The following is a 7,466-nucleotide window of genomic DNA, read 5'->3' as shown; positions in this document are numbered from 1 at the left end:
GGACACACTCCGGGTGTGGGATCAGGACTCACTCCGGGTGTGGGATCGGCATACACTCCGGGTGTGGGATCAGGATACACTCCGGGTGTGGGATCAGGACACACTCCGGATGTGGGATCAGGATACACTCCGGGTGTGGGATCAGGATACACTCCGGGTGTGGGATCAGGACACACTCCGTGTATGGGATCAGGATACACTCCGGGTGTGGGACCAGGACACACTCCGGGTGTGGGATCAGGATACACTCTTGGTGTGGGATCAGGACACACTCCGGGTGTGGGATCAGGATACACTCCGGGTGTGGGATCAGGACACACTCCGGGTGTGGGATCAGGATACACTCCGGGTGTGGGATCGGGATGCACTCGGGGTGTGGGATCGGGACATAATCCGGGTGTGGGTGTGGGATCGGGACACACTCCGGGTGTGGATGGGGATACCTCAACCCCTTCTATAACCCACCATGACCCCTCTCCCCCTCGATAACCCAACATAATCTCTCCTCGCCCCTCCATAACCCACCCATGCCCTCCGCCCCTCTATAATCGCCCATAACCTCTTCCCCTCTAAATCTCCCCATGACCCCTCTCACACTCTATAACCCCCCACGACCTCCGCCCCTCTATAACCGTCCATAACCCCTCCCCCTCTAAATCCCCCCATGACCCCTCTCACACTCTATAACCCCCCCCCATGATCCCGTCTCCCACTCTATTACCTGCCAAGACCCCCTCTCCCCTCTATACCCCACCCCAAGACGCCCTCTCCCCTCTATACCCCCTTGACCCACCTCCCCTCTATACCCCCCCCAAGACCCCCTCTCCCCTCTATAACCCCCCCATGACCTCTCTCCCACTCTATAACCCCCTCCATGATCCCCTCTCCTACTCTATAACCCACCCACGACCCCCTCTCCCCTCTGTAACCCCCCATGACCCACTTTCTCCTCTATAACCCCCACAAGACCCCCCTCCCCTCTATAACCCCACACCACCCCCTCTATAACCCCTCCATGACCCCTCTCCCACTCTATAACATTCCCACGACCCCCTCGCCCCTCTATAACCCCACAAGAACCCCTCTCCCCTCTATAACCCCCCCATGACCCCTCCCCACTCTATAACCCCCCCACGCCCCCCTCTCCCCTCTATAACCCCCCATGACCCCCTCTCCCCTCTATAACCCCCCATGGCCCCTCTCCCATTCTATAACCCCCTCATGACCCTCTCCCACTCTATAACCCCCCCATGATCCCCTCTCCTACTCTATAACCCCCCCACGACTCCCTCTCCTACTCTATAACCCCCCCACGACCCCCTCTCCCCTCTAGGGGTGATGGGTGAGTGGGACTTGGTGCGAGTTAGGACATGGGTCAGTGAGCACAGGGGGTGATGGGTGAGCGGGACTCGGTGCGAGTTAGGACACGGGGCAACGAGCACAGGGGGTGATGGGTGAGCGGGACTCGGTGTGAGTTAGGACACGGGTCAGTCAGCACAGTGGGTGATGGGTGAGTGAGACTGGGTGTGAGTTAGGACACGGGGCAGTGAGCACAGGGGGTGATGGGTGAGTGGGACTCAGTGTGAGTTCGGACATGGGGCAGTGAGCACAGGGGGTGATGGGTGAGTGGGACTCGGTGCGAGTTAGGACACGGGGGAGCGAGCACAGCGGGTGATGGGTGAGTGGGACTCGGTGCGAGTTAGGACATGGGGCAGCCCAGTTTTGGATCACCTCTAGTTTACGACGGGTAGAATGTGGGAAGGAGTGAGAGAGAGAATCAGAGACCCATACAGCATTTACAGCATGGAAGGAGGACATTCCGGCCCATCGTGTCCACACCGGCCGACCAAGAGCTACCCAGCCTAATCCCACTTTCCAGATCTCGGTCCGTAGCCCTGTAGGTTACGACACTTCAAATGTACATCCAAGTACTTTTTAAATGTGGTGAGGGTTTCTGCCTCTACCACCCTTTCAGGCCGTGAGTTCCAGACCCCCACCACCCTCTGGGTGAAGACATTTCCCCTCAAATCCCCTCTAAACCTCCCCCCAATTACTTTAAATCTATGCCCCCTGGTTATTGACCCCTCTGCTAAGGGAAATAGGTCCTTCCTATCCACTCTATCCAGGCCCCTCATAATTTTATACACCTCAATTAAATCTCCCCTCAGCCTCCTCTGTTCCCAGGAAAACAACCCCAGCCGATCCAATTTTTCCTCATGGCTAAAGTTTTCCAGTCCCGGCAACATCCTGGTAAATCTCCTCTGCACCCTCTCCAGTGCAATCACATCCTTCCTGTAATGTGGTGACCAGAACTGCACGCAGTACTCCAGCTGTGGCCTAACCAGTGTTGTGTACAGTTCGAGCGTAACCACAGGGCGGGGGTAAGGTGTGCATTTAATAAATTTGGTGAATTTACAGAGTGCCCTCCGAGGGTCAAACAGATGTGGCCGTGGGATTCATTATTTGTGGAAAATCCCAACTGGATCATCTTGTGTCCATTGCCGCATCTTGAGCCTAAAACCAGCGAAGGCAGGAACTGGGAAATGTCAGGATATCACAGGAAGGATGTGATTGCACTGGAGAGGGTGCAGAGGAGATTTACCAGGATGTTGGCGGGACTGGAGAATTTTAGCGATGAGGAAAGATTGGATCGGCTGGGGTTGTTTTCTTTGGAACAGAGGAGGCTGAGGGGAGACCTCCATTCCTTCACCCAGAGGGTGGTGGGGGTCTGGAACTCACGGCCTGAAAGGGTGGTAGAGGCAGAAACCCTCACCACATTTAAAAGGTACTTGGATGTGCACTTGAAGTGCCGTAAGCTACAAGGCTACGCACCGAGAGCTGGAAAGTGGGATCAGACTGGGATCATATCATCATCATAGGCAGTCCCTCGGAATCGAGGAAGACTTGCTCCCACTCTAAACATGCGTCCTTAGGTGACTGAACAGCCCAATACGAGAACCACAGTCCCTGTCACAGGTGGGACAGATAGACGTTGAGGGAAGGGGAGGGTGGGACTGGTTTGCCGCACGCTCCTTCCGCTGCCTGCGCTTGGTCTCTGCACGCTCTCGGCGACGGGACTCGAGGTGCTCAGCGCCCTCCCGGATGCACTTCCTCCACTCCGAGCGGACTGGTCTTTGGCCAGGGACTCCCAGGTGTCGGTGGGGATGTTGCACTTTATCAGGGAGGCTTTGAGGGTGTCCCTTGTAACGTTTCCTCTGCCCACCTTTGGCTCGTTTGCTGTCAAGGAGTTCCGTGTTGAGCGCTTGCTTTGGGGAGTCTCGTGTCTGGGACATGCGGACAATGTGGCCCTGCCCAGCAGATAGCTCTTGGTCGGCTGGTGCGGACACGATGGGCCGAAATGGTCACCTTCCCTGCTGTAAGTTTCTATGAGTCGATGATATATCGGTGTCTCTGAGACTGGATGTGGAAAAGGTGGGATACAGACTGGGGGTGGGAAGTGAAAGTGCTGTGGGCAGATTGTAAAGTGCGGAGTGAGTGGTTCCTGTTGATGGTGTCGGCCTGTCGCCGATTGACGGTCAATTCAGTAACAGAAGCCAAAATTGAGTAGGCCCCAGTGAGATTTGAGCCCACGACCCCTGGTTTACACGACCAGTGCTCTAACCCCTGAGCTATGGAGCCATCTGTAACACCAGCTCCTGTTTGCATCTTACTATTGTTAACAAGGAGGTGGGGCCCGAATAATCATTCTTGGTGATTCATCCCTGAACATTGACAGAATCTTACAGCACACAAGGAGGGCCATTCGGCCCATCGTGTCTGTGTCGGTGAGAGAGATTAGTGCTTGGAAGTTGTAAAAGGAGGGAGAGAGGGATAAGTGGGAGAGGGAATGGGAGGGAGAGGAGGAAGGAGTCAGACAGAGGGGAATGGGAGAGAGCGGATTGGGGGAGAGCGAGTGGGGGAGGGGAGAGAGATTGGAAGTCGAGAGAGGGAGGAGGCAGGGGAGAGAGAAAGGAAGGGAAGAGAGAGGGAGCAGGGGAGAATCTGAAAAGAAAGTTAAAAGAGGGAGAGGGAGAGAGAGAAGAGAGGGGAGGGAGCGGAAGGAGAGAGAGAGGGGAAGGAGTGAGAGATGGAGAAAGTGAGATTGCAGGAAAAAAAAATGCAGAACAGGTCATGACCTGGAAAGCAGAGAGAGAGTGTCAGCAAGACAGAGGCCTGTTGTTTGAGGGTCAGTCTCAGAGTTGTTAATATTTATAATTAAAGCCCTTGTTAATTGGCAGTGAATTTAAATACTGTGCTAATTTTGAGTAGGTCCCAGTGAGATTTGAACCCACGACCCCTGGTTTACTAGACCCGTGCTCTAACCCCTGAGCTATGGAGCCACCTGTTCTGGGCTGTGGGTCATTCCCCAGTTAGTGCTGTGTATTTGAAGAATGAGGAGGGGTCAGTGAAACGCTCAGATTGTGTCTCATCCCCCAGACTCCTGCCTCAGTCTCTTCAATATTCGCCTCTCAACATCGATATATCGGGTCTTTCACGTAGTAAAACATCCCAAGGCAACTCAGTCATACTCTGTCCCAATCTCTCTGTCTCTCTGTCTCTCTGTCTCTCTCTTTCTGTCATGTATGTGTGCTTGGGGTTACTAGCCACCAGGTGGGGCCACTGTCGGAGGTCATTGGGCTGTACACACGCGTGTGTGGCCCAGGTATAAAAGGCCAGCCATCTTGTAATGTAATCACTTTGGGCCCTAATAAAGTAGAGCCAGGTGTGGACCTGTTCGGAGTTTACAGTAATCTATCTGTTGAGTTATTGCACACACAACACTTTCTCACTCTCTCTGTCTCTCTCACACACTCTCACTTTCTCTCTGTGTGTCTCTCGAGGGGGAAAGGGAGAGAGGGGAATGGGAGAGAAGGGGAAGGAGTGGGGAGAGAATGAAAGTAGAGAGGGAAGGGGAGAGAGGGGAAGGGGAGAGGAGGGGAAGGAGTGGGGAGAGAATGAAAGTAGAGAGGGAAGGGGAGAGAGGGGAAGGGGAGAGAGGAGGGGAAGGAGTGGGGAGAGAATGAAAGTCGAGAGGGAAGGGGAGAGAGAAGAGAGAGGGGAAAGAGGGAGAGTGAGAGGGGAAGGGGAGAGCGAGGAAGGGGAAAGAGAGAGAGGGGAAGGGGAAAGAGAGGGAGGGGAAGGAGAGAGAGGGGTGGTGAGAACAGGGAGGGGAAGGAGGGAGAGACGGGAAGGAGAGAGGATAAGAAAGAAGAATGAGTGAAAAAAAGATGCAGAATGGGTCATGATGGGGAAGGGAAAGAGAGATTTTTAATGTGGGAGAGAGAGTAAACCAGGATGAGAAGAGGAGAGGGGAGCTGTAATTCCAGGGTCGGTCTCAGAGCTGTTTAATATTTATAATTACCGGAACCAATGTCCTAGGGGGAGTGTTTGCTAGTGCTGTTGGGGAGGAGTTAAACTAATATGGCAGGGGGATGGGAACCAATGCAGGGAGACAGAGGGAATCAAAAAGGAGGCAAAAGCAAAAGACAGAAAGGAGATGAGGAAAAGTGGAGGGCAGAGAAACCCAAGGCAAAGAACAAAAAGGGCCACTGTACAGCAAAATTCTAAAAGGACCAAGGGTGTTAAAAAAACAAGCCTGAAGGCTTTGTGTCTTAATGCAAGGAGTATCCGCAATAAGGTGGATGAATTAACTGTGCAAATAGATGTTAACAAATATGATGTGATTTGGATTACGGAGATGTGGCTCCAGGATGATCAGGGCTGGGAACTCAACTTCCAGGGGTATTCAACATTCAGGAAAGATAAAATAAAAGGAAAAGGAGGTGGGGTAGCATTGCTGGTTAAGGAGCAAATTAAGGCAATAGTTCAGAAGGACATTAGCTTGGATGATGTGGAATCTATATGGGTAGAGCTGCAGAACACCAAAGGGCAAAAAACGTTAGTGGGAGTTGTGTACAGACCTCCAAACAGTAGTAGTGATGTTGGGGAGGGCATCAAACATGAAATTAGGGGTGCATGCAATAAAGGTGCAGCAGTTATAATGGGTGACTTTAATATGCACATAGATTGGGTTAACCAAACTGGAAGCAATACGGTGGAGGAGGATTTCCTGGAGTGCATAAGGGATGGTTTTTTAGACCAATATGTCGAGGAACCAACTAGGGGGGAGGTCATCTTAGACTGGGTGTTGTGTAATGAGAGAGGATTAATTAGAAATCTAGTTGTGCGAGGCCCCTTGGGGAAGAGTGACCATAATATGGTGGAAATCTGCATTAGGATGGAGAATGAAACAGTTAATTCAGAGACCATGGTCCAGAACTTAAAGAAGGGTAACTTTGAAGGTATGAGGCGTTAATTGGCTAGGATAGATTGGCGAATGATACTGAAGGGGTTGACTGTGGATGGGCAATGGCAGACATTTAGAGACCGCATGGATGAACTACAACAATTGTACATTCCTGTCTGGCGTAAAAATAAAAAAGGGAAGGTGGCTCAACCGTGGCTATCAAGGGAAATCAGGGATAGTATTAAAGCCAAGGAAGTGGCATACAAATTGGCCAGAAATAGCAGCGAACCCGGGGACTGGGAGAAATTTAGAACTCAGCAGAGGAGGACAAAGGGTTTGATTAGGGCAGGGAACATTAAGACGGATTGCAAAAGTTTCTATAGATATGGAAAGAGAAAAAGGTTAGTAAAGACAAACGTAGGTCCCCTGCAGTCAGAATCAGGGGAAGTCATAACGGGGAACAAAGAAATGGCGGACCAATTGAACAAGTACTTTGGTTCGGTATTCACTGAGGAGGACACAAACAATCTTCCGGATATAAAAGGGGTCGGAGGGTCTAGTAAGGAGGAGGAACTGAGGGAAATCCTTATTAGTCGGGAAATTGTGTTGGGGAAACTGATGGGATTGAAGGTCGATAAATCCCCAGGGCCTGATGGACTGCATCCCAGAGTACTTCAGGAGGTGGCCTTGGAAATAGTGGATGCATTGACAGTCATTTTCCAACATTCCATTGACTCTGGATCAGTTCCTATGGAGTGGAGGGTAGCCAATGTAATCCCGCTTTTTAAAAAAGGAGGGAGAGAGAAAACAGGGAATTATAGTCCGGTCAGCCTGACATCGGTAGTGGGTAAAATGATGGAATCAATTATTAAGGATGTCATAGCAGCGCATTTGGAAAGAGGTGACATGATAGGTCCAAGTCAGCATGGATTTGTGAAAGGGAAATCATGCTTGACAAATCTTCTGGAATTTTTTGAGGATGTTTCCAGTAGAGTGGTCAAGGGAGAACCAGTTGATGTGGTATATTTGGACTTTCAGAAGGCTTTCGACAAGGTCCCACACAAGAGATTAATGTGCAAAGTTAAAGCACATGGGATTGGGGGTAGTGTGCTGACGTGGATTGAGAACTGGTTGTCAGACAGGAAGAAAAGAGTAGGAGTAAATGGGTACTTTTCAGAATGGCAGGCAGTGACTAGTGGGGTACCGCAAGGTTCTGTGC

General features: G+C 51.5%; 2 non-coding genes across 2 annotated transcripts; both read right to left on the bottom strand.

Annotated features, from left to right (window-relative positions):
• Positions 1–3,566: 3,566 nt before the first annotated feature.
• Positions 3,567–3,639, bottom strand: trnat-ugu (transfer RNA threonine (anticodon UGU)). Its single transcript has one exon. It is a non-coding gene; the product is annotated as a tRNA-Thr (tRNA).
• Positions 3,640–4,267: 628 nt separating this feature from the next.
• Positions 4,268–4,340, bottom strand: trnat-agu (transfer RNA threonine (anticodon AGU)). Its single transcript has one exon. It is a non-coding gene; the product is annotated as a tRNA-Thr (tRNA).
• Positions 4,341–7,466: the final 3,126 nt, after the last annotated feature.

This window comes from Pristiophorus japonicus, unplaced genomic scaffold (assembly GCF_044704955.1).
Source record: "Pristiophorus japonicus isolate sPriJap1 unplaced genomic scaffold, sPriJap1.hap1 HAP1_SCAFFOLD_594, whole genome shotgun sequence".
Classification (NCBI taxonomy): Eukaryota; Metazoa; Chordata; class Chondrichthyes; family Pristiophoridae; genus Pristiophorus; species Pristiophorus japonicus.
The sequence above is the reverse complement of the archived record's forward strand: the minus strand, read 5'-3'. Positions and strand labels throughout refer to the sequence as shown.